This window comes from Oncorhynchus keta, chromosome 19 (assembly GCF_023373465.1).
Source record: "Oncorhynchus keta strain PuntledgeMale-10-30-2019 chromosome 19, Oket_V2, whole genome shotgun sequence".
In the NCBI taxonomy this organism is placed as follows: Eukaryota; Metazoa; Chordata; class Actinopteri; order Salmoniformes; family Salmonidae; genus Oncorhynchus; species Oncorhynchus keta.
Window position 1 is genome coordinate 39,725,660 of NC_068439.1, and position 23,732 is coordinate 39,749,391.

Genomic DNA, 23,732 nt, shown 5'->3' on the forward strand with positions numbered 1-23,732 from the left:
CTGTCCAGGTTTAAAAAAAACAGCCAACATCAGCAGCTCTCCGCTTGTCTAGCTCGGACTCCAACCCTTGAGGGTGGGCTGAGGTTGGCGGGAGTGGAGATTCTGTGGCTGGAAGAAAATAACAGGATGGGGCCAGAGAAACAGGTGCAGCAAGCTGCTGAACAGCCTGATGAGACGATGGAAGTGCATACCTTTTGCTGACACCTATGGAATTTTCTCCTCCAATTAATAATACAACTCCCATCCCTCCATCTCCCTCCCTTCGTTTTGTGATGTACACTACATCAGCCTTTCTTAAAAAGCATGACCCAAAGTGGGTCCGCCGACCTGTTAATGGTGGGTCGCAACGTGTCAGATTAAATGTATAATTATTTAATTCATTACTGGAATTGATTTGGCCAAGTGCAACTGCGGTCTCTGTTCAGTTCACTCTCTGCTTAGCAGTGGTCTTACTCAGTTTGGCAGCTGCGCTAGTGGGAGAGGCCCGTGTGCTTCGCGGGTTTACCTGATCTTTTTCCTGGAGTTGTCTTTGGCGATCACTCTGCTAAACACGATGCAGCGTTGTCATTCGGCAGCAGAGGACGCGCTGTCTGCTACTGACTTGTCATTCCCACTCGCCACCACTCACCGATGTCACCAAATGGACTCATGCTAGCAACAACTTCTGACCGCGCTCAATTTTTGTGAAAAGCCAATTCACCGATACAGTGGCGGTTCTATCTTGTATGGCTCCCTGGGCGAACATCTCTTCAGCGCCCCCCTTAAAAAGAAGTAACAAAGACAAATAGAAACAAGTTGTAGAATATAAATAAAATATACTACAATTTGAGATTGCCGCCTATGCCTAAATCCGCCACTGCACCGATGAGTTTCTCTCTTTCATACAAACTTTGAGAAATATCGAGGAGATCCCTCAGTGTTTTTTGTGCAGGGAAGTGCTTAGAAATGAGTCAATCAAAACGAACAAATTCATAACACGACACATCCGGACCAAACATCCACAGCATGATGGTAAACCCAGGGAATTTCTTTCAGAACAGGACAGAACGCTTCAGGAAACAGTGCTTTGACAGTGGAAAAGTCAGCTAGCAAAGCACTGTTGTCATTTTATAACAGATGATGATAAGCTGAAATAAGGGAGCACTATCTTATCGTAGTATATGTGAGTTTCTCCTTTCAAACAATCCCCTGACCTTGTACACAGCTAATAGCTAACTTTAGCCAAAGCAAGGTAGCTAGCTACTGTACATATTACTGTAGAAATTGTTGAAAACAAGTCAAGGTTGGAACCGTTGCTGTTAAAAAAAAAATCAATGCTACCAAATACTAATTGAGTGAATGTAAATGTGATGAAAGAAATAAAAGCTGAAATAAATCAGATTCTTAAAATAAAGTGGTGTTCCTAACTGACCTAAGACACGGAATTTTTACTTGGATTAAATGTCAGGAATTGTGAAAAACTGAGTTTCAATGTATTTGGATAAGGTGTATGTAAACTTCCAACTTCAATTGTAGGCATGTGGTGCCAAACTGGACCAGAACATCTACTGCTTTCTCATTTAGGCAGGAGACCGCTTCCTGCTGTAGATGACTGTGTTTGTCTCAAAGTATCTTGCTTCAATCAGTTCATTCCAGTTCAGAATAAAATAATAACTTGTATTATAATTAAATCGTTTCACTTGGGTCAAACATTTGTGTAGCCCTCCACAGCTTCCCACATTAAGTTGGGTGAATTTTGGCCCATTCCTCCTGACAGAGCTGGTTAACTGAGTCAGGTTTGTAGGCCTCCTTGCTCGCACATGCTTTTTCAGGTCTGCCAACAAATGTTCTGTAGGATTGAGGTCAGGGCTTTGTGATGGCTTCTCCTATACGTTGACTTTGTTGTCCTTAAGCCATTTTGCCACAACTTTGGAAGTATGCTTGGGGTCATTGTCCATTTGAAAGACCTATTTGCAACCAAGCTTTAAGTTCCTGACTGATGTCTTGAGATGTTGCTTCAATATATACAAATAATTTTCCTCCCTCATGATGCCATCTATTTTGTGAAGTCCACCAGTCCCTCCTGCAGCAAAGCACCCCCACAACATGATGCTGCCACCCCCGTGCTTCACGGTTGGGATGGTGTTCTTCGGGTTGCAAGCCTCCCACTTTTTCCTCCAAACATAATGATGGTCATTACGGCCAAACAGTTCTATTTTTGTTTCATCTGACCAGAGAACATTTCTCCAAAAAGTACCATCGTTGTCCCCATGTGCAGTTGCAAACCGTAGTCTGGCTTTTTTATGGTGGTTTTTGGAGCAGTGGCTTCTTCCTTGCTGAGCGGCCTTTCATGTTATGTCGACTCGTTGTACCGTGGATATAGATATTTTTGTTCCTGTTTCCTCCAGCGTCTTCACAGGGTCCTTTGCTGTTGTTCTGGGATTGATTTGCACTTTTCGCACCAAAGTACGTTCATCAATAGGAGACAGAACGTGTCTCCTTCCTGAGGGGTATGACGGCTGCGTGGTCCCATGGTGTTTATACTTGCGTACTATTGTTTGTACAGATGAATGTGGTACCTTCAAGAAGTTTGGAAATTGCTCCCAAGGATGAGCCAGACTTGTGGGGGTCTAAAAACAAATTCTGAGGTCCTGGCTGATTTCTTTAGATTTTTCCCAAGATATCAAGCAAAGAGGCACTGACTTTGAAGGTAGGCCTTGAAATACATCCACAGCACGGGGGCATTGTCATGCTGAAACAGGAGAAGGCTTTCCCCAAACTGTTGCCACAAAGTTGGAAGCAGAGAATCGTCTAGAATGTCATTGTATGCTGTAGCGTTAAGATTTCCCTTCACTGTATCTAAGGGGCCTATCCCAAACCATGAAAAACAGTCCCAGACCATTATTCCTCCTCCACAAAACGTTACAGTTGGCCCCATGCATTGGGGCAGGTAGTGTTCTCCTGGCATCCGCTAAACCCAGATTTCATCCGTCGGACTGCGAGATGGTGAAGCATGTGTATTGAACATGATGGGAGACAGAGAGCTGGTTTCAAGCGCAGGGCGCAGCAGGTGTTTATTTGTGAAGGACCACAGGAGGAGGCAGGTAGCTGGGTCCAGGGGAAGGCAGAAGGTCATACACAGGAGGAGGCAGGTAGCTGGGTCCAGGGGAAGGCAGAAGGTCATACACAGGAGGAGGCAGGTAGCTGGGCCAGGGGCAGGAAGAAGGTCATACACAGGAGGAGGCAGGTAGCTGGGTCCAGGGGCAGGCACAAGGTCATACACAGGAGGAGGCAGGTAGCTGGGTCCAGGGGAAGGCTGAAGGGCATATACAGGAAGAGGCAGGCAGCTGGGTCCAGGGGAAGGCAGAAGGTCATACACAGGAGAAGGCAGGTAGCTGGGTCCAGGGGAAGGCAGAAGGGCATACACAGGAGAAGGCAGGTAGCTGGGTCCAGGGGAAGGCAGAAGGGCATACACAGGAGAAGGCAGGTAGCTGGGTCCAGGGGAAGGCAGAAGGGCACACACAGAAGGAGGCAGGTAGCTGGGTCCAGGGGCAGGCAGAAGGTCATACACAGGAGGAGGCAGGTAGCTGGGCCCAGGGGCAGGAAGAGGTCATACACAGGAGGAGGCAGGTAGCTGGGTCCAGGGGCAGGCACAGGAGGAGGAGGCAGGTAGCTGGGTCCAGGGAAGGCAGAAGGGCATACACAGGAGGAGGCAGGTAGCTGGGTCCAGGGAAGGAAGGCAGGAGAAGGGCATACACAGAAGGAGGCAGGTAGCTGGGTCCAGGGGAAGGCAGAAGGGCATACACAGGAGGAGGCAGGTAGCTGGGTCCAGGGGAAGGCAGAAGGTCATACACAGGAGAAGGCAGGTAGCTGGGTCCAGGGGAAGGCAGAAGGGCATACACAGGAGGAGGCAGGTAGCTGGGTCCAGGGGAAGGCAGAAGGGCATACACAGAAGGAGGCAGGTAGCTGGGTCCAGGGGAAGGCAGAAGGGCATACACAGAGGAGGCAGGTAGCTGGGTCCAGGGGAAGGCAGAAGGGCATACACAGAAGGAGGCAGGTAGCTGGGTCCAGGGGAAGGCAGAAGGTCATACACAGGAGGAGGCAGGTAGCTGGGTCCAGGGGAAGGCAGAAGGGCATACACAGGAGGAGGCAGGTAGCTGGGTCCAGGGGAAGGCAGAAGGGCATACACAGGAGAAGGCAGGTAGCTGGGTCCAGAAGGGCATACACAGGAGGAGGGGAAGGCAGAAGGGCATACACAGAAGGAGGCAGGTAGCTGGGTCCAGGGGCAGGCAGAAGGGCATACACAGGAGAAGGCAGGTAGCTGGGTCCAGGGGAAGGCAGAAGGTCATACATAGGGGGGTCCAAAAAAACAACAGTACAGGCAGGGAAAAGGCTAGTAACGTCGTCTGGGAGATCAGGCAATAGATTGATAACAGGAAATCCAATATGCTAAAAGGTACAAGCAGGGAAATGGCAAAAAGCGTTGTTAATGAGGCAGGCAAAAATGATCTTGCACAGGGGGATTAAATTACTGTGAAAAACAGAGCTCAAAATGGCTTTGCTTCCAGATGTAGTTTGGAACTCGATGGATTTTTACACGCTACGCGGAGGTGATTTTTAGCCTCTTCGAGGCTAAGCCGTTGTTGTTCCCAGACGTTTCTACTTCACAATAACAGCACTTACAATTGACCGGGGCAGCTCTAGCAGGGCAAAAATTTGACAAACTGACTTGTTGGAAAGGTGGCATCCTATGATGGTGCCTCATTGAAAGTCACTGAGCTCTTCAGTTAGGCCATTCTACTGCCAATATTTGTCTATGGAGAATGCATGGCTCTGTGCTCAATTTTCTACACCTGTTAGCAACTGTTTGAAGGCGTGTCCACATACTTTTGTATATAAAGTTTATTGTGGGTACTTCTTGCTCTGAGGGTTCCCATGGGGACTCCCAAAGAGCTCTGACAGAGGCGAGAGGTCTCTAACCCCGATCTCATTCTTTCACTGTTGATTCACTGCTTATGTTTGCTCGACTTTAGAGACTAATATACCAGTATAGGCCTATTGGATGGAGACAGGTGAAATGGTCTCTGACACAGGGGTCAGTGAGTGCGGTTTGTGGAACAGTACATGATGTAGCCTGACAGGGACTGATAGCCTCAGTGTTATCCTCCATGTTGTTCACAGTAGAGAGGCTCTCCTTTTCACCCCAATTAGGTGGTCCTAAGGTAAGAGAGAAATGCAAGACTTGTAGGCAAACAAACATAGAGGGGAATACAATATCTTGTCATCACAACTTACTGTAACATCTTGGTTTTTATATAGCTGTCTGTCATTTCCACGTCTACTCAATTCTGCCATGACAATCAACCACATAAGAATGAACCACATGTGATTGACCACTATTCAAAACCTTCCAGCTTCTGAACATCTCCATGAAAACACATTTTACATATGTAATCTCCTAATCCATTACAACAATCGTCTTTGTAAACAGAGAGATAACAATGAAGTGTATTTGCAGTGGGTCTGCCATGGGAAAAGGATTCCACTCATCTTTTACTCAAACGCTCACAAACACCTTGCAAACCCTGGAAATCACACAATTACAGATCAGAACCCCTCTGACACGTTGGTGCGGCTGGCTTCCTTCTGTGGCTCAGTTGGTAGAGCATGGCGCTTGTAACGCCAGGGTAGTGGGTTCGATTCCCGGGACCACCCATACGTAGAATGTATGCACACATGACTGTAAGTCGCTTTGGATAAAAGCGTCAGCTAAATGGCATATATTATTATTATATTTAAGCGGGCGGGTGTCAAGAAGCACAGTCACAGACCTTCGCCTCCCGAGCCCATTGGGGAGTTGCAGGTGATAATACAAGATGGAAAAGGGGGGTAAAATACAAACAAACGTGCTTTTAGGGAGTCCCATGCCTAAACTATTGAAATGATGGACCTCGCAGGCCATGTGCAGTGGAGCGTAGCTATAGGCAAACACATTTACAACTAACCCAAGATAGACCAGAGCCTGTTATTTCCTATGGGAGCAAATTAATCATGTTGGATGCAGAACCATTAAGTATGTTGGCAGAGCCAAGAAGGAGCTAGTGAGATCCTATTGGCGCTTTCCAGCATTTATTTGCATGTTTCCATTAGGGAACACCTACGGACCACAAACACTCTGTTAAAGTGAACGCAGTGTTGCGTTTCGGATCTGCACATCTGTACTGAGACTGAGGTAGGCATGGCAGGTAGCTCAGATGGGAGTACGTCTGAGATGGATGAAAGTAGTAGGATTACTGATGAGTCTAACTGTACAGAGGAAACATAGGGAAAGGTGGGTTGGATGAGGGTCGATTTACCACAGAGAAAATCTGGAACAGAAAACAGGCAGGGAGATGAGGTACAAGAGAACAAAGTAAATGGTGCTTTTTTTACAAGCCAACCAGCAAAATGGTACATTCAATATTGTTGTCAAAGGCCATCAAATCAGATATAGGACATGTAAAAGACGGAAGGTGCGTAGGGGAAAGGAAAGGTATTGATATTTGCGGTTAATATAGCTCAGAGGGACAAGTTATTGAAAATGGAGGCTCTAAATGGAAGTAGGTTGAAATGCCAAATCCCTGGCAGTAAGGCGAAAGTGAGAGGGGTGAGTTTCCGACAGAGCAGTGGAGAAGTGTCACTCAGTGTAGGTGGTGTAGAGCCCCACCTGTTTCTTTTTCCTTCAGCCTATCTCAGTGCTTTCTGTAGTGGTGGGGCAGCCAGCAGAAAATACGGAGCGTAGGGGTTGGTAATGTTCTCTAGTTGCGACGTGATTGGCTCAGTGTTCTGTCACTCACTACTTACTTATTTTCCACCGTAATTTGCAAATAAATTCATAAAAGTCCTACAATGTGATTTTCTGGATTTGTTTCCCGCATTTTGTCTGTCATAGTTGAAGTGTACATATGATGAAAATTACAGGCCTCTCTCATATTTTTAAGTGGGAGAACTTGCACAATTGGTGGCTGACTAAATACTTTTTTGCCCCACCGTATACATCAATTGTCAGTAGAAACCACATTTGTTTATGCAAGAAAAGGGAGGGTGGGGTAGAACGCTCTACAGTGCTGCTAGAGTTTGAAGGGGAATCTTCCGACACGAGTACCGTACATCTAGGATTCATCAGCTTTTATGTTAGGGAGTTTGTGCCAGCACCGCTTCGGTGCTATAAGTGCCAGTACATGGGACATGTGGCTAGCATCTGTAAGAGGCAGAGACGTTGTGCAAATATTGGGGGAGCTCATGAATATGGCAAGTGTGGGGTGGAGGACAAGGCAAGGTGCTGTAACTGTGGTGGGAGGTACAGAGATAAGTTCACAAACAAGGTAACGTATGCTGAAGCAGCACAGAGAGTTCAAAGTACAGAACCTGTGAGGAAATTGGTGCAGAGGCCTCTGATGGAAGGGGGGGGGGGAGCACAAACTGGGGTTTCCACGAAATGGGACCATCAGTGTGCAGTCACAAAGTAATCGTTGGTGGTGAACAGGGTTCATGTGTAGTGTGATGAATATGAGTGATCGGGCTAAGAAACAGTTTGCACGCATAGATGTGGCAAAGGCACGGCCAAAGATTTCATGGGAATTAGAGAAGAAAGTGGAGTAATGATGCATGATATGTTGAATCAGCTAAGTGGTTGCAACATCCTGTTAAGTTTGTTTTTTGCAGTCTTTCAATGGAACGCTAGAGGACTAATAGCTAACAGGCAGGAGTTTAAGAAGTTTGTATATGACATGTAATGCCAGATGTACTGTGTGTCCAAGAGACATGGCTCAAATGTCACGTCCTGACCTTAGTTCCTTTTTATGTCTCTATTTTGGTTTGGTCAGGGCGTGAGTTGGAGTGGGCATTCTATGTTTTTCATTCTGTGTGTTCTATTTCTGTGTTTGGCCTGGTATGGTTCCCAATCAGAGGCAGCTGTCAATCGTTGTCTCTGATTGAGAACTATACTTAGGTAGCATGTTTTCCCACCTGTGCTTGTGGGCAGTTGTTTCCTGTTTTGTGTTTTTTCACCTTACAGGACTGTTTTGTGTCGTTCACTCTCTTTGTTGTTTTTTTGTCATTCAGTGTTCATTTTATTTAATTAAATTTACTATGAACATTTACCAGGCTGCATGTTGGTCCGATGATTCCTATTCCTCATCATCAGACGAAGAGGAGAGCCGTTACATCAAACCTCAACTGGAGTTTGTGAATCCAGGATTCAGTTCGGCATGGTGTGAGAGTGGAGGGGCCGGGTGGGGGTTGTGCGATGTTCGTTTAAAGAGGGGCGATGCAGGAATAGAAATATGTAGGAATAGAGGTAACATTGTATTAGTTAACTTCTATAACCCCTGCAAACCTTGCACAGTTAGAAGGGATTGATAGGATGTGTAGGGGTAGGAGGATAATATGGTGATCTTAATGCCCATAATGAACTCTGGGGAAGTATGCATAACGACTGGGGTGATGCCTGCTGGGTGGAAACGTGGGGCGGTGTTGCCATTTGTTAAACCAGATAACAATCCCGCTAGGCCGGGCAAATCTCAGACTTTTGCAGGGGTTATGGAAGTGCTGACATCCAACATAAATTGATGGAAAAGTTGATACTGAGTAGGATGAAGTATCTCTTGGAAGTTAGGGGTTTGATGAGCGTAGCACACAGAGTGGGTTCAGGAGAGGGTGGTCTGCCATGGATGCCCTGGTGACAGTTAGTGCAGAGAGCGCCATGGCACTGACAATAAAATAAGTGATATTTTGACATTAAGAAAGCTTAATGTTGAGGGAAGGGTTGTTGATCAAGTTTTGTATATTGGGCATTGGGTGACGTCTGTATAACTGGATTATGGACATCCTGTTCGATCGCGTCATAGGGGTGAGGGTGGGTTCAGAATTGTCAACGGGGTTTGAACGTGGACAATGGTACTGCTCAGGGAAGTGGGATTCGTCTGGTGTTGTTCACCCTGATGATAGATGACAAATTAAAGGAGGTGGGACAGGGCGTGGGTGTGGCAGTGCAGCAATATCTAACAAGTAATCTAACAATTCCACAGCAACTACCTAATACACACACATCTAAGCAAAGGGATGGAAGAAGAATATGTGCATATAAATATATGGATGGGTCATGACCGACCGGCATAGATGAGATGCAATAGATGGTATAAAATACAGTATATACTTCTAGGATGAGTAGTGCAAGATATATAAACATCATTATTAATGTGACTAGTCATCCATTTGTTAGAGTGGCCAATGATTTCAAGTCTGTATGTAGGCAGCAGTCTCCTGGTGTTAGTAATGGCTGTTTAACAGTCTGATGGCCTTGAGATAGAAGCTATTTTTCAGTCTCTCAGTCCCAGCTTTGATGTACCTGTACTGACCTCGCCTTCTGGATGGTAGCATGATAAACAGGCAGTGGCTCGGGTGGTTGTTTTGATGATCTTTTTGGCTTACCTGTGTCATCGTGTGCTATAGGTGTCCTGGAGGGCAAGTAGTTTGCCCCCGGTGATGTGTTGTGCAGACCGCACCGCCCTCTGGAGAGCCCTGTGGTTGTGGGAGGTGCAGTTGCGTACCAGGCGGTGATACAGCCTGTCAGGATGCTCTCAATTGTGAATCTGTAGAAGTTTGTGAGGGTTTTAGGTCACAAGACACATTTCTTCAGCCTCCTGAGGTAGAAGAGGCGCTGTTGCGCCTTCTTCACCACACTGTCTGTGAGGGTGGACCATTTCAGTTTATCCATGATGTGAAACTTTCCACCTTCTCCACTGCTGTCCCGTCGATGTGGATAGGGGGGTGCTCCCTCTGCTGTTTCCTAAAGTAACCTATCATCTCCTATGTTTTGTTGACGTTGAGTGAGATTTTGTTTTCCTGACACTGCACTCCAAGTGCCCTCACCTCCTCCCTGTAGGCTGTTGTTGTTTGTAATCAAGCCCACTACTATTGTGTCGTCTTCAAGCTTGATGTTTGAGTTGGAGGCTCAGCGAAGTGGAGATGTTATTTCCTACCTTCAACACCTGGGGGCGGCTTGTCAGAAAGTCCAGGGACCAATCACACAGGGCGGAGTTGAGACCCAAGGCCTCAAGTTAATGATGAGCTTGGAGGGTACTATGGTGTTGAATACTAAGCTGTAGTCAATGAACAGCATTCTTATATAGGTATTCCTCTTGTACAGATGGGATAGGGCAGTGTGCAGTGTGATGGCGGTTGCATCGTCTGTGGACCTATTGGGGCGGTATGCACATTGCAGTGGGTCTAGGGTGACACATAAGGTGGAGGTGATATGATCCTTGACTCGTCTCTGAAAGCACTTCATGATGACTGAAGTGGGTGCTAAGGGGCGATAGTCATTCAGTTTAGTTACCTTTGCCTTCTTGGGTACAGGAACAATGGTGGCCATCTTGAAGAATGCGGGGACAGCAGACTGGGATAGGGTGAGATTGAATATGTCCATAGACACACCAGCCTGCTGGTCTGCGCATGCTCTGAGGACGTGGCTAGGGATGCCGTCTGGGCTGGCAGCCTTGTGAGGGTTAATACGTTTAAATGTCGGCCACAGAGAAGGAGAGGGGGGTCTGCAGTCCTTGGTAGCAGGCCGCGTCGGTGGCACTGTATATCCTCAAAGCGGGCAAAGAAGGTGTTTAGTTTGTCTGGAAGCAAGACGTTGGTGACCATGAAGTGACTGGTTTTCTTTTTGTAGTCTGTGATTGTCTATAGACCCTGTCACATATGTCTCGTGTCTGAACCGTTGAATTGCGATTCCACTTTGTCCCTACACTGACGTTTCGCTCGTTTGATTGCCTTGCGGAGGGAAAAACTACACTGTTTGTATTCTGCCATATTCCCGGTCATCTTTCCGTGGTTTGCGCTTTCAGTTTTGCGTGAATTCCACCAGCTATCCATGGTTTCTGGTTAGGGTAGGTTTTAATAGTCTCAGTGGAAACAACATCTCCTATGCACTTCCTTATAAACTCACTCACTGAATCAGCGTATAAATCTATGTTGTTCTCTGAGGCTATCCGGACATGTCCCAGTCCGCATGATCAAAACAGTCTTGAAGCGTGGATTCTGATTGGTCAGACCAGCGTTAAATGGTCCTAGTCACGGGTACATCCTGCTTGAGTTTCTGCCGATAGGAGGGGAGAAGCAAAATGGAGTTGTGGTCGGAATTGCCCGAACGGAAGACGGGGGAGGTCCTTGTATGCATTGCGGTAGTTAGAGTAGCAGTGATCCAGTGTTTTGCCAGCCCGGGTACTACAATCAATATGCTGATAGAATTTAGGCAGTCTTGTTCTCAAATTCTCTGTTAAAATCCCCAGTTACAATAAATGCAGCCTCCGGATATATGGTTTCCAGTTTGCATAGAGTCCAGTGGAGTTCCTTGAGGGACGCCGTGGTGTCAGCTTGGGGATATACACTGCAGTGACAATAACCGTGAGATAATACGGACTGCATTTGATTGTGAGGTCCGGTGAACAGAAGTACTTGAGTTCCTGCTGTTACAATAACACCATGAGTCGTTAATCATGAAACATACGCCCTTCTTCTTCCCTGCGAGATGTTTATTCCTGTCTGGCGACGCACAGACGGTGGCTGTACCGACTCCGACAGTATGTCCCCAGAGAGCCATGGTTCCGTTAACTTCTTGGTGACAGGGGGCAGTATTTTGACTCCCGGATGAAATGCATGCCCAAATTCAACTGCCTGCTACTCATCCCCAGAAGATAAGATATGCATAAACAGTCTGAAGTTTCTAAAACTGTTTGAATTATGTCTGTGAGTATAACAGAACTTATGTAGCAGGTGAAATCCTGAGGACAAACCATTCAGCTAAAACAAAATTGAGGTCACTCTCTTTTCAATCAAATAAAATCAAATCAAATTTATTTATATAGCCCTTCGTACATCAGCTGATATCTCAAAGTGCTGTACAGAAACCCAGCCTAAAACCCCAAACAGCAAGCAATGCAGGTGTAGAAGCACGGTGGCTAGGAAAAACTCCCTAGAAAGGCCAAAACCTAGGAAGAAACTTAGAGAGGAACCAGGCTATGTGGGGTGGTCAGTCCTCTTCTGGCTGTGCCGGGTGGAGATTATAACAGAACATGGCCAAGATGTTCAAATGTTCATAAATGACCAGCATGTTCGAATAATAATAAGGCAGAACAGTTGAAACTGGAGCAGCAGCACGGCCAGGTGGACTGGGGACAGCAAGGAGTCATCATGTCAGGTAGTCCTGGGGCATGGTCCAAGGGCTCAGGTCCTCAGAGAGAGAGAAAGAAAGAGAGAATTAGAGAGAGCATATGTGGGGTGGCCAGTCCTCTTCTGGCTGTGCCGGGCGGAGATTATAACGGAACATGGCCAAGATGTTCAAATGTTCATAAATGACCAGCATGGTCGAATAATAAAGGCAGAACAGTTGAAACTGGAGCAGCAGCACGGCCAGGTGGACTGGGGACAGCAAGGAGTCATCATGTCAGGTAGTCCTGGGGCATGGTCCTAGGGCTCAGGTCCTCCGAGAGAGAGAGAAAGAAAGAAGGAGAGAATTAGAGAACGCACACTTAGATTCACACAGGACACCGAATAGGACAGGAGAAGTACTCCAGATATAACAAACTGACCCTAGCACCCCGACACATAAACTACTGCAGCATAAATACTGGAGGCTGAGACAGGAGGGGTCAGGAGACACTGTGGCCCCATCCGAGGATGAGTTTTCATTGGGAATTCTGATTTTTAAGGGACCTTCGTGTAGTTCCTACCGCTACCAGTCTTTAGAAATTGGGTTTTCCTTTGTGTAATGAAGAAGTAGCCCTGTTCAAAACGAGGGTCACTGCAAGTGTACTGTTACACGGACCCCAAACCGGCTGCGCGCGTGCGCCATCGTGCACTGTCGTGCATTATTTTGTCCCCCACACCAAAAGCGATCACGACACGCAGGTTAAAATATCAAAACAAACTCTGAACCAATGACATTAATTTGGGGACAGGTGGAAAATCATTGAACATGTATGGCAATTTAGCTAGTTAGCTTGTGCTTGCTAGCTAACGTTAATTTGTCCTATTTAGCTAGCTTTCTGTTGCTAGCTAATTTGTTCTGGGATGTAAACATTGAGTTGTTATTTTACCTGAAACGCACAAGGACCTCTACTCCGACAATTCATCCACACATAAAACGGCCAACCAAATCGTTTCTAGTTATCTCTCCTCCTTCCAGGCTTTTTCATCGTTTAACTTATATAGTGATAGCATCTAAAATGTAATTGTTTTACCACAACTACCGGCAAAACAGTTCGTCTTTCAGTCACCAATGTGGGTATAACCAATGAGGAGATGGCACGTGGGTACCTGCTTCTATAAAGCAATGAGGAGATGGGAGAGGCAGGACTTTCAGCGCAATCTGCGTCAAAAATAGGATTGAGTTCTATTTTTGCCCTTGGTGTCGCAGACGCTCGTTGGCGTGCGCGAGCAGTGTGGGTGAATTGAATAACATGGGGACGTGTCCGGTCTGGTCAGCATGTTAGATAGAGGCGCATAACCAGAAAGGTAGCGTCAGTTTGTTTTCTTCCTGTATTGAACACAGATCATCCCGTCTTCAATTTTATCGATTATTTACTTAAAAAAATACCTAAAGTTGTATTACAAAAGTAGTTTGAAATGTTTTGGCAAAGTTTACAGGTAACTTTGAGATATTTTGTAGTCACGTTGAGCAAGTTGGAACCGGTGTTTATCAGGATCAAACTCGCCAAATAAATGGACATTTTGGATATATATCGATGGAATTAATCAAACAAAAGGACCATTTGTGATGTTTATGGGACATATTGGAGTGCCAGCAAAAGAAGCTCGTCAAAGGTAAGGCATGTTTTATATTTTTATTTCTGCGTTTTGTGTCACGCCTGCAGGGTTGAAATATGTTTTATCTCTTTGTTTACGGGAGTTGCTATCCTCAGATAATAGCATTGTTTGCTTTCGCCGAAAAGCTTTTTTGAAATCTGACATGTTGGCTGGATTCACAACAAGTGTAGCTTTAATTTGATATCTTACGTGTGTGATTTCATGAAAGATTTTTATAGTAATTTATTTGAATTTGGCGCTCTGCATTTTCACTGGCTTTTGGCTAGCGTCCCACATATCCCAGATAGGTTAAACAGAGTATGTTACAATCCCAGATGTCTCTCTGGAAAGTGTTGTGGAAAATCTTGAATCAAATATTTGCACAGATCCCGGAACCTGTAGATTCAGTAAGACTTTATTACAAAGTAACAGAGCCAAGCAATTCCATGAAACAGCTACATTCTCATATCACAGAGCTCTGCTTTTATTGAATTCCGTCTTTGCATAACGTATAGAATCCCCTCCCTCTATATGAAAATAGCTTCCCTTGACCTTTCTCCACCATTATCTTTCCGTCTCAGTTCTTGTTTGTTAACTCCCACATCTGACAGCTGTCTAGGTTATAATGGTAGCGGGCCCTGGTCCTATATGTTCCATTCCTTATATAGCCATTCTGTCTCAGCTCTTCAAAGTGGACAGTCTAGATGCTGCTAATAATGGAAATGTTATCATAGTCATGAGTTTAGCTCCCACAAAAGCAGCCACAGCCCTCCGTCTACCTTGTTATCTAGAGACTGGACATTAGCGAATAAAATACTTGGAAGCGGTGGGTGGTGTGCACGCCTCCGAAGTCTGACCAGAAGGCTGCTCCGTCTACAGTGCCCTCTGTTCCCTCTGTCTTTTTTTCGGTTATTGTTCTCATGTCCGTATCGCCCGTGTCGTTCAACAAGGTTTACCCTCACTCTTTCGTTTGGGTACAGCCCAGTGTTTTTGTATATGTGTTTGTTTTGGGTGTATTAAAAAACACTATTGTGTATTCATGTGCCTGTCTCCAAATCCTTTATACCAGCGTGACAATTGCACTGTGATACCAAAAACGGCATCAGTGTGCTTTAGGACCATGCCGACACCTTAGCGCGGTCGGATAGGCTGTTTAGAGGTTTCAGTCGGCTGTATTTAGGACCGCGCCGACACCTCAGAGCAGGAGGACAGGCTGTGTGAAGGCATCGCTTCTGAAAGGCTGGCTGGACCAGCATGGGAACGTTGAACAGAGGCAGCTGCTGTCAGTCTGTTGGTGTTGTGCTCTTTCTCTGAGTTGTTAACCTCTTGCTCCTACCTGACACGCAGGCGTCCCATCTAGACATCTGGAAATGCAAATGCGCTACGCTAAATGCTAATAGTACTAGTTAAAACTCAAACGTTCATTAAAATACACATGCCATGCAGGGTATTGAATTAAAGCTACACTTGTTGTGAATCCAGGCAACAAGTCATATTTTTAAAATGCTTTTCGGCGAAAGCATGAGAAGCTATTATCTGATAGCATGTAACACCCCAAAAGACCCGCAGGGGACGTAAACAAAATAATTAGCATAGTCGTCGCTACACAAACCGCACAAATTAAATATAAAACATTCATTACCTTTGACCATCTTCTTTGTTGGCACTCCTAGATGTCCCATAATCACTATTGGGTCTTTTTTTCGATTAAATCGGTCCATATATAGCCTAGATATCGATCTATGAAGACTGTGTGATAAACGGAAAAAAATAGCGTCTTATAAGGTAACGTCATTTTTTAAAATTAAAAAAGTCGACGATAAACTTTCACAAAACACTTCAAAATACTTTTGTAATGCAACTTTAGGTATTAGTACACGTTAATAAGCGACCAAATTGATCACGAGGCGATGTATATTCTTTAGCTGTCCGTCTGGAAATAATGTCCGGGTAAATCTCAACCAAAATATCCGGTCGGAGACCTGAACAAATGGCTTGTCTCTTCTTCGTTTGACCAAGAAACAAAGCCTAGGCAAATGACAAGACTGTTGACATCGTGTGGAAGCTGTAGGTATTGCAACCTCAGCCCCATTTATTGTGGTTCGCCTTTATCAATGGGTTGAAGTGGCGGATGGATATATATTTCCATTTTCAGTGATCAGATTTTCCTGCGCTTTTCGATGAAACACACATTCTGTTATAGTCACAGCCGTGATTTAACCAGTTTTATAAACGTCTGAGTGTTTTCTATCCACACACACTAATCATATGCATATACTATATTCCTGGCATGAGCAGCAGGGCGCTGAAATGTTGCACGATTTTTAACAGAATGTTCGAAAAAGTAGGGGGTAGGAGTAACAGGTTAAAGCAAGCAGAGCAGAAACTGTCTGTTTTATCCCCTCGTGACTGAAGGGAATGAATTAGCTAGCTTGTAGCTTCCACAGAGCCAGTTCAGCTCTAACCTGTAGCTATCTGTCAGATGATAATAATAGTAGCCATCTCATATCGCTAACAGCTGTTGTTTGTATGGAAATGTTTTGTATCCTTTTTGTCCCGTTTCAACAGAAGTAAATTTACTCCGCCTGTTGATGTGCCGTTAGAGAGAGCTGGCCAAAAGACCTGAATCAAATGATGAAACCAGCGGCACCAACGTTTCTGATGTTTTTATTAGAGTCAGTATTGCAATGTAATGTTATTGATTTGTTTCCCTAGCTAATTCCCTACTTTTCACCATCAGTACACAACACTTGGATCATCATGTCGAAGCAGGGTCAGATGGTGACAGGTGTCTCAGTAGGGTCAGACAGCCAGGCAAGACCAGTCAACGGAGCTCAGGTGAATTTATCGGTATATCAGTTAAACAATCAAGTGGATTTATAAAGCCTTTTTTACATCAGCAGATGTCACATAGTGCTTATACAGAAACCCAGCCTAAAACCCCAAACAGCAAGCAATGCAGATGTTAAACTGTATCTTAACAATATCGGTGAATTAACAATGTCAGTGGATGATGCAAAGTTCCATCTTGAGTTGATGGGTAGACTTACAGTAGCTAAAGGACAGCATCTTAAGCTTAAAGCTACAGTCTGGGATCTGAGAATAATGGTCATTTCAATTGTTGAACTATTGATTCTATTCTTGGATAATATAATGTATAAATGTACACCAAGTTATTTTTTCTGTCATGCCTCGTCTTAGGAGGATCAGATGGTGACTGGTCTCAGCAACGCCAGGCAGCCAGGGAGGACCAGTCTGTGACAGAGCTGAGGTGAATTTTTGCAGATACAACACTTTATTCTCTCTATGGAGCAAACACTGGGCAAGCCAGATGCTTCAAAGATTGAAACTATTTTAAGGAAGTCTGACAAACCTCCAAAGTTGATTTCCAAACTGTAACAAGGGTTGATAGAGGCTTTCCCCGATGACACAAATCATGTAAAACAAAAACGTGAAGAAGACCTGGTTAGAAGCTATTGATGATGATGCCCGGCCACGTTCATATAATCTCAGACATAAATTACTGCCGTTTAAGACCATCCAGAACAAACTATATGCTAGTGAAACTGAATAACATGCACTCAGAAATGTCATTCCTCTGCTGGAGCTGTAAAACACAAAAGGGGACATATTTGCATATATTATAGTTTTCACCCCCCTTAGGAAAAATGCTATTTTGTTGCCTTAAAACCTGGAATTAAAATGTAGTTTTTGGGGGTTTGTATCATTTGATTTACCCAACATGCCTACCACTTTGAAGATGCAAAATATATTTTTTTATTGTGAAACAATCAAGAATTAAGACCAACAAAAAAAAACTTGAGCATGCATAACTATTCACCCCACCAAAGTCAAAACTTTGTAGAGCCACCTTTTGCAGAAATTACAGCTGCAAGTATTCTGGGATATTTGTGCCCATTCTTCAAGGCACAACTGCTCCAGCTCCTTCAAGTTAGATGGGTTTCTGCTGGTGTACAGCAATCTTTAAGTCATACCACAGAATCTCAATTGGATTGAGGTCTGGGCTTTGACTAGGCCATTCCAAGACATTTAAATGTTCCCCTTAAACCACTTGAGTGTTGCTTTAGCAGTAGGCTTAGGGTCATTGTCCTGTTGGAAGGTGAACATCTGTCCCAGTCTCAAATCTCTGGAAGACTGAAACAAGTTTCCCTCAAGAATTTCCCTCTATTTAGCGCCATCCATCATTCCTTCAATTCTGACCAGTTTCCCAGTCCCTGCCGATGAAACACATCCCACAGCCGGATGCTGCCACCACCATGCTTCCCTGTGGGGATGGTATTCTTGGGGTGATGGGAGGTGTTGTGTCTGCGCCAGACATAGCGTTTGCCTTGATGGCCAAAAAGCTCAATTTTAGTCTCATCTGACCAGAGTACCTTCTTCCATATGTGTGGGGAGTCTCCCACATGCCTTTTGGCGAACACCAAACGCGCTTGCTTATTTTTTCTTTACGCAATGGCCACTCTTCTCTTCTGGCCACTCTTCTGTAAAGCCCAGCTCTGTGGAGTGTATTGCTTAAAGTGGTCCTATGGACAGATACTCCAATCTCCGCTGTGGAGCATTGCAGCTCCTTCAGGGTTATCTTTGGTCTCTTTGTTGCCTCTCTCATTAATGCCCTCCTTGCCTGGTCTGTGAGTTCTCTTGGCAGGTGTGTTGTGGTGCCATATTCTTTCCATTTTTAATAATGGATTTAATGGTGCTCTGTGGGATGTTCAAAGTTTGGGATACTTTTTTACAACCCAACCCTGATCTGTACTTCTCAACAACTTTGTCACTGACCTGTTTTAATTTTTTAATTTTTAATTTCACCTTTATTTAACCAGGTAGGCTCGTTGAGAACAAGTTCTCATTTGCAACTGCGACCTGGCCAAGATAAAGCATAGCAGTGTGAACAGACAACACAGAGTTACACATGGAGTAAACAATGAACAAGTCAATAACACAGTAGAAAAAAAGGGGAGTCTATATACAATGTGTGCAAAAGGCATGAGGAGGTAGGCGAATAATTACAATATTGCAGATTAACACTGGAGTGATAAATGATCAGATGATCATGTACAGGTAGAAATATTGGTGTGCAAAAGAGCAGAAAAGTGAATAAATAAAAACTGTGGGGATGAGGTAGGTGAAAATGGGTGGGCTATTTACCAATTGATTATGTACAGCTGCAGCGATCGGTTAGCTGCTCAGATAGCTGATGTTTGAAGTTGGTGAGGGAGATAAAAGTCTCCAACTTCAGCGATTTTTGCAATTTGTTCGGGTCACAGGCAGCAGAGTACTGGAACGAAAGGCGGCCGAATGAGGTGTTGGCTTTAGGGATGATCAGTGAGATACACTTGCTGGAGCGCGTGCTACGGATGGGTGTTGCCATCGTGACCAGTGAACTGAGATAAGGCGGAGCTTTACCTAGCATGGCCTTGTAGATGACCTGGAGCCAGTGGGTCTGGCGTCGAATATGTAGCGAGGGCCAGCCGACTAGAGCATACAAGTCGCAGTGGTGGGTAGTATAAGGTGCTTTAGTGACAAAACGGATGGCACTGTGATAAACTGCATCCAGTTTGCTGAGTAGAGTGTTGGAAGCAATTTTGTAGATGACATCGCCGAAGTCGAGGATCGGTAGGATGGTCAGTTTTACTAGGGTAAGCTTGGCAGCGTGAGTGAAGGAGGCTTTGTTGCGGAATAGAAAGCCGACTCTTGATTTGATTTTCGATTGGAGATGTTTGATATGGGTCTGGAAGGAGAGTTTGCAGTCTAGACAGACACCTAGGTACTTATAGGTGTCCACATATTCAAGGTCGGAACCATCCAGTGTGGTGATGCTAGTCGGGCATGCAGGTGCAGGCAGCGATCGGTTGAAAAGCATGCATTTGGTTTTACTAGCGTTTAAGAGCAGTTGGAGGCCACGGAAGGAGTGTTGTATGGCATTGAAACTCGTTTGGAGGTTAGATAGCACAGTGTCCAATGACGGGCCGAAAGTATATAGAATGGTGTCGTCTGCGTAGAGGTGGATCAGGAAATCGCCCGCAGCAAGAGCAACATCATTGATATATACAGAGAAAAGAGTCGGCCCGAGAATTGAACCCTGTGGCACCCCCATAGAGACTGCCAGAGGACCGGACAGCATGCCCTCCGATTTGACACACTGAACTCTGTCTGCAAAGTAATTGGTGAACCAGGCAAGGCAGTCATCCGAAAAACCGAGGCTACTGAGTCTGCCGATAAGAATATGGTGATTGACAGAGTCTAAAGCCTTGGCAAGGTCGATGAAGACGGCTGCACAGTACTGTCTTTTATCGATGGCGATTATGATGTCGTTTAGTACCTTGAGTGTGGCTGAGGTGCACCCATGACCGGCTCGGAAACCAGATTGCATAGCGGAGAAGGTACGGTGGGATTCGAGATGGTCAGTGACCTGTTTGTTGACTTGGCTTTCGAAGACCTTAGATAGGCAGGGCAGAATGGATATAGGTCTGTAACAGTTTGGGTCCAGGGTGTCTCCCCCTTTGAAGAGGGGGATGACTGCGGCAGCTTTCCAATCCTTGGGGATCTCAGACGATATGAAAGAGAGGTTGAACAGGCTGGTAATAGGGGTTGCGACAATGGCGGCGGATAGTTTCAGAAATAGAGGGTCCAGATTGTCAAGCCCAGCTGATTTATACGGGTCGAGGTTTTGCAGCTCTTTCAGAACATCTGCTATCTGGATTTGGGTAAAGGAGAACCTGGAGAGGCTTGGGCGAGGAGCTGCGGGGGGGGCGGAGCTGTTGGCCGAGGTTGGAGAAGCCAGGCGGAAGGCATGGCCAGCCGTTGAGAAATGCTTGTTGAAGTTTTCGATAATCATGGATTTGTCGGTGGTGACCGTGTTCCCTAGCCTCAGTGCAGTGGGCAGCTGGGAGGAGGTGCTCTTGTTCTCCATGGACTTCACAGTGTCCCAGAACTTTTTGGAGTTGGAGCTACAGGATGCAAACTTCTGCCTGAAGAAGCTGGCCTTAGCTTTCCTGACTGACTGCGTGTATTGGTTCCTGACTTCCCTGAACAGTTGCATATCGCGGGGACTGTTCGATGCTATTGCAGTCCGCCACAGGATGTTTTTGTGCTGGTCGAGGGCAGTCAGGTCTGGAGTGAACCAAGGGCTGTATCTGTTCTTAGTTCTGCATTTTTTGAACGGAGCATGCTTATCTAAAATGGTGAGGAAGTTATTCTTAAAGAATGACCAGGCATCCTCAACTGACGGGGTGAGGTCAATGTCCTTCCAGGATACCCGGGCCAGGTCGATTAGAAAGGCCTGCTCACAGAAGTGTTTTAGGGAGCGTTTGACAGTGATGAGGGGTGGTCGTTTGACTGCGGCACCGTAGCGGATACAGGCAATGAGGCAGTGGTCGCTGAGATCCTGGTTGAAGACAGCGGAGGTGTATTTGGAGGGCCAGTTGGTCAGGATGATGTCTATGAGGGTGCCCTTGCTTACAGAGTTAGGGTTGTACCTGGTGGGTTCCTTGATGATTTGTGTGAGATTGAGGGCATCTAGCTTAGATTGTAGGACTGCCGGGGTGTTAAGCATATCCCAGTTTAGGTCACCTAACAGAACAAACTCTGAAGCTAGATGGGGGGCAATCAATTCACAAATGGTGTCCAGGGCACAGCTGGGAGCTGAGGTGGGTCGGTAGCAGGCGGCAACAGTGAGAGACTTATTTCTGGAGAGAGTAATTTTCAGAATTAGTAGTTCGAACTGTTTGGGTATGGACCTGGAAAGTATGACATTACTTTGCAGGCTAACTCCTCCCCCTTTGGCAGTTCTATCTTGACGGAAGATGTTATAGTTGGGTATGGAAATCTCTGAATATTTGGTGGCCTTCCTGAGCCAGGATTCAGACACGGCAAGGACATCAGGGTTAGCAGAGTGTGCTAAAGCAGTGAGTAAAACAAACTTAGGGAGGAGGCTTCTGATGTTGACATGCATGAAACCAAGGCTTTTTCGATCACAGAAGTCAACAAATGAGGGTGCCTGGGGACATGCAGGGCCTGGGTTTACCTCCACATCACCCGCGGAACAGAGAAGGAGTAGTATGAGGGTGCGGCTAAAGGCTATCAAAACTGGTCGCCTAGAGCGTTGGGGACAGAGAATAAGAGGAGCAGGTTTCTGGGCATGGTAGAATATATTCAGGGCATAATGCGCAGACAGGGGTATGGTGGGGTGCGGGTACGGCGGAGGTAAGCCCAGGCACTGGGTGATGATGAGAGAGGTTTTATCTCTGGACATGCTGGTTGTAATGGGTGAGGTCACCGCATATGTGGGAGGTGGGACAAAGGAGGTATCAGGGGTATGAGGAGTGGGACTAGGGGCTCCATTGTGAACTAAAACAATGATAACTATCCTGAGCAACAGTATACAAGGCATATTGACATTTGAGAGAGCCATACAGCGAGGCATACAGTAATCACAGGTGTTGAATTGGGAAAGCTAGCTAAAACAGTGGGTGAGACAACAGCTGATCAACTAGCACAACAACAGCAGGTAAAATGGCATTGACTAGGCAACGGGGCCGACAGATAAAACAAACAAGCAGAATGGAGTACCGTGATTAATGGACAGTCCAGCGTGCATCAGCTATGTAGCCAAGTGACCAGAGTCCAGTGGGCAGCGGTGGATGGGGCAGGGGGGCTGGACTGGCGAGTGTTATCCAGGTTTAAAAAACTAACAATGACTAAATAGCTTGTAGCTAGTGGAGCTTCTGGAGGTTCTTGAGTGTGTTCTAAAAATTAAAAATAACAGCGATTCCGTATCACATTGGGTGAGGCAGGTTTCCGGAAGGTATAAACAATTTTTTTTTTTTTTTTTTTTAAATCGGGAAGAGATAGAAAGTACATATGGGCCACTGCATTTTTGGGACGCGGCGATGCAGACGGTTAGCAGGCCTGTGCTAACAAGCTAACAGATTAGCAGGCCGGGGTAAACAAGGTAGTAGTTAGCGGACCTGGGCTAAACAAGCTAGCAGTTAGCATGCCGAATTAGCAAGCAAGGAGATAGCGAGGGCTAGAGAGTTAGCCTTTGGGGGACATCGCGATGGGGTGAGTCTGTTTAGCTGTCTGGAGAGCTCCTTGGTCTTCATGGTCTTGCTTACTAGTGGAGCCCCTTGCTTGGTGGTGTTGCAGACTCTGGGGCCTTTCAGAACAGGTGTATATATACTGTGATTAAGTGACAGATCATGTGACTCTTAGATTGCACACAGGTGGACTTTATTTAATTAATTATGTGACTTCTGAAGATAATTGGTTGCACCAGATCTTATTTAGGGGCTTCATAGCAAAGGGGGTGAATACATATGCACGCACCACTTTTCCATTTTCCATGTTCTTTTTTTACATTTTGAAACAAGTAATTTTTTTCACTTCACTAATTTGGACTATTTTGTGTATGTCCATTACATGAAATCCAAATAAAAGTATTTTTTAAATTGCAAGTTGTAATGCAACAAAGTAGGGAAAACGCCAAGGGGGTGAACACTTTTGCAACGCACTGTATGTCTTTTATCTCAGCATGTCTACAGATTCTCCCTTTTCCCTATTTTTGTTTGCTTGTGAACGTTGATAGCGGAGACTGTTATCAAATGATACTGTTTTAACCAAACATTTAAGAAATGCATTGCCATTAATTGGAAGGTTGGTTATCCTCCCACAATGTCCCATTGGATGGCAGAAATGTCGAGTTATGTATCACTAGATTTGATTTATTACAAGATTAAGGTTATACTGGGCAACTTTCATAAGGTCTGGATGCCTTATATGGAATACAACGCAACAAAAGGAGTCTATTGAAAACATGCCCACGCCAGGAGAGATACCTATTTAGGCAATCCCTAGCTGCTTGGCTGCTCAGTCTGGGCCCCGGGGGT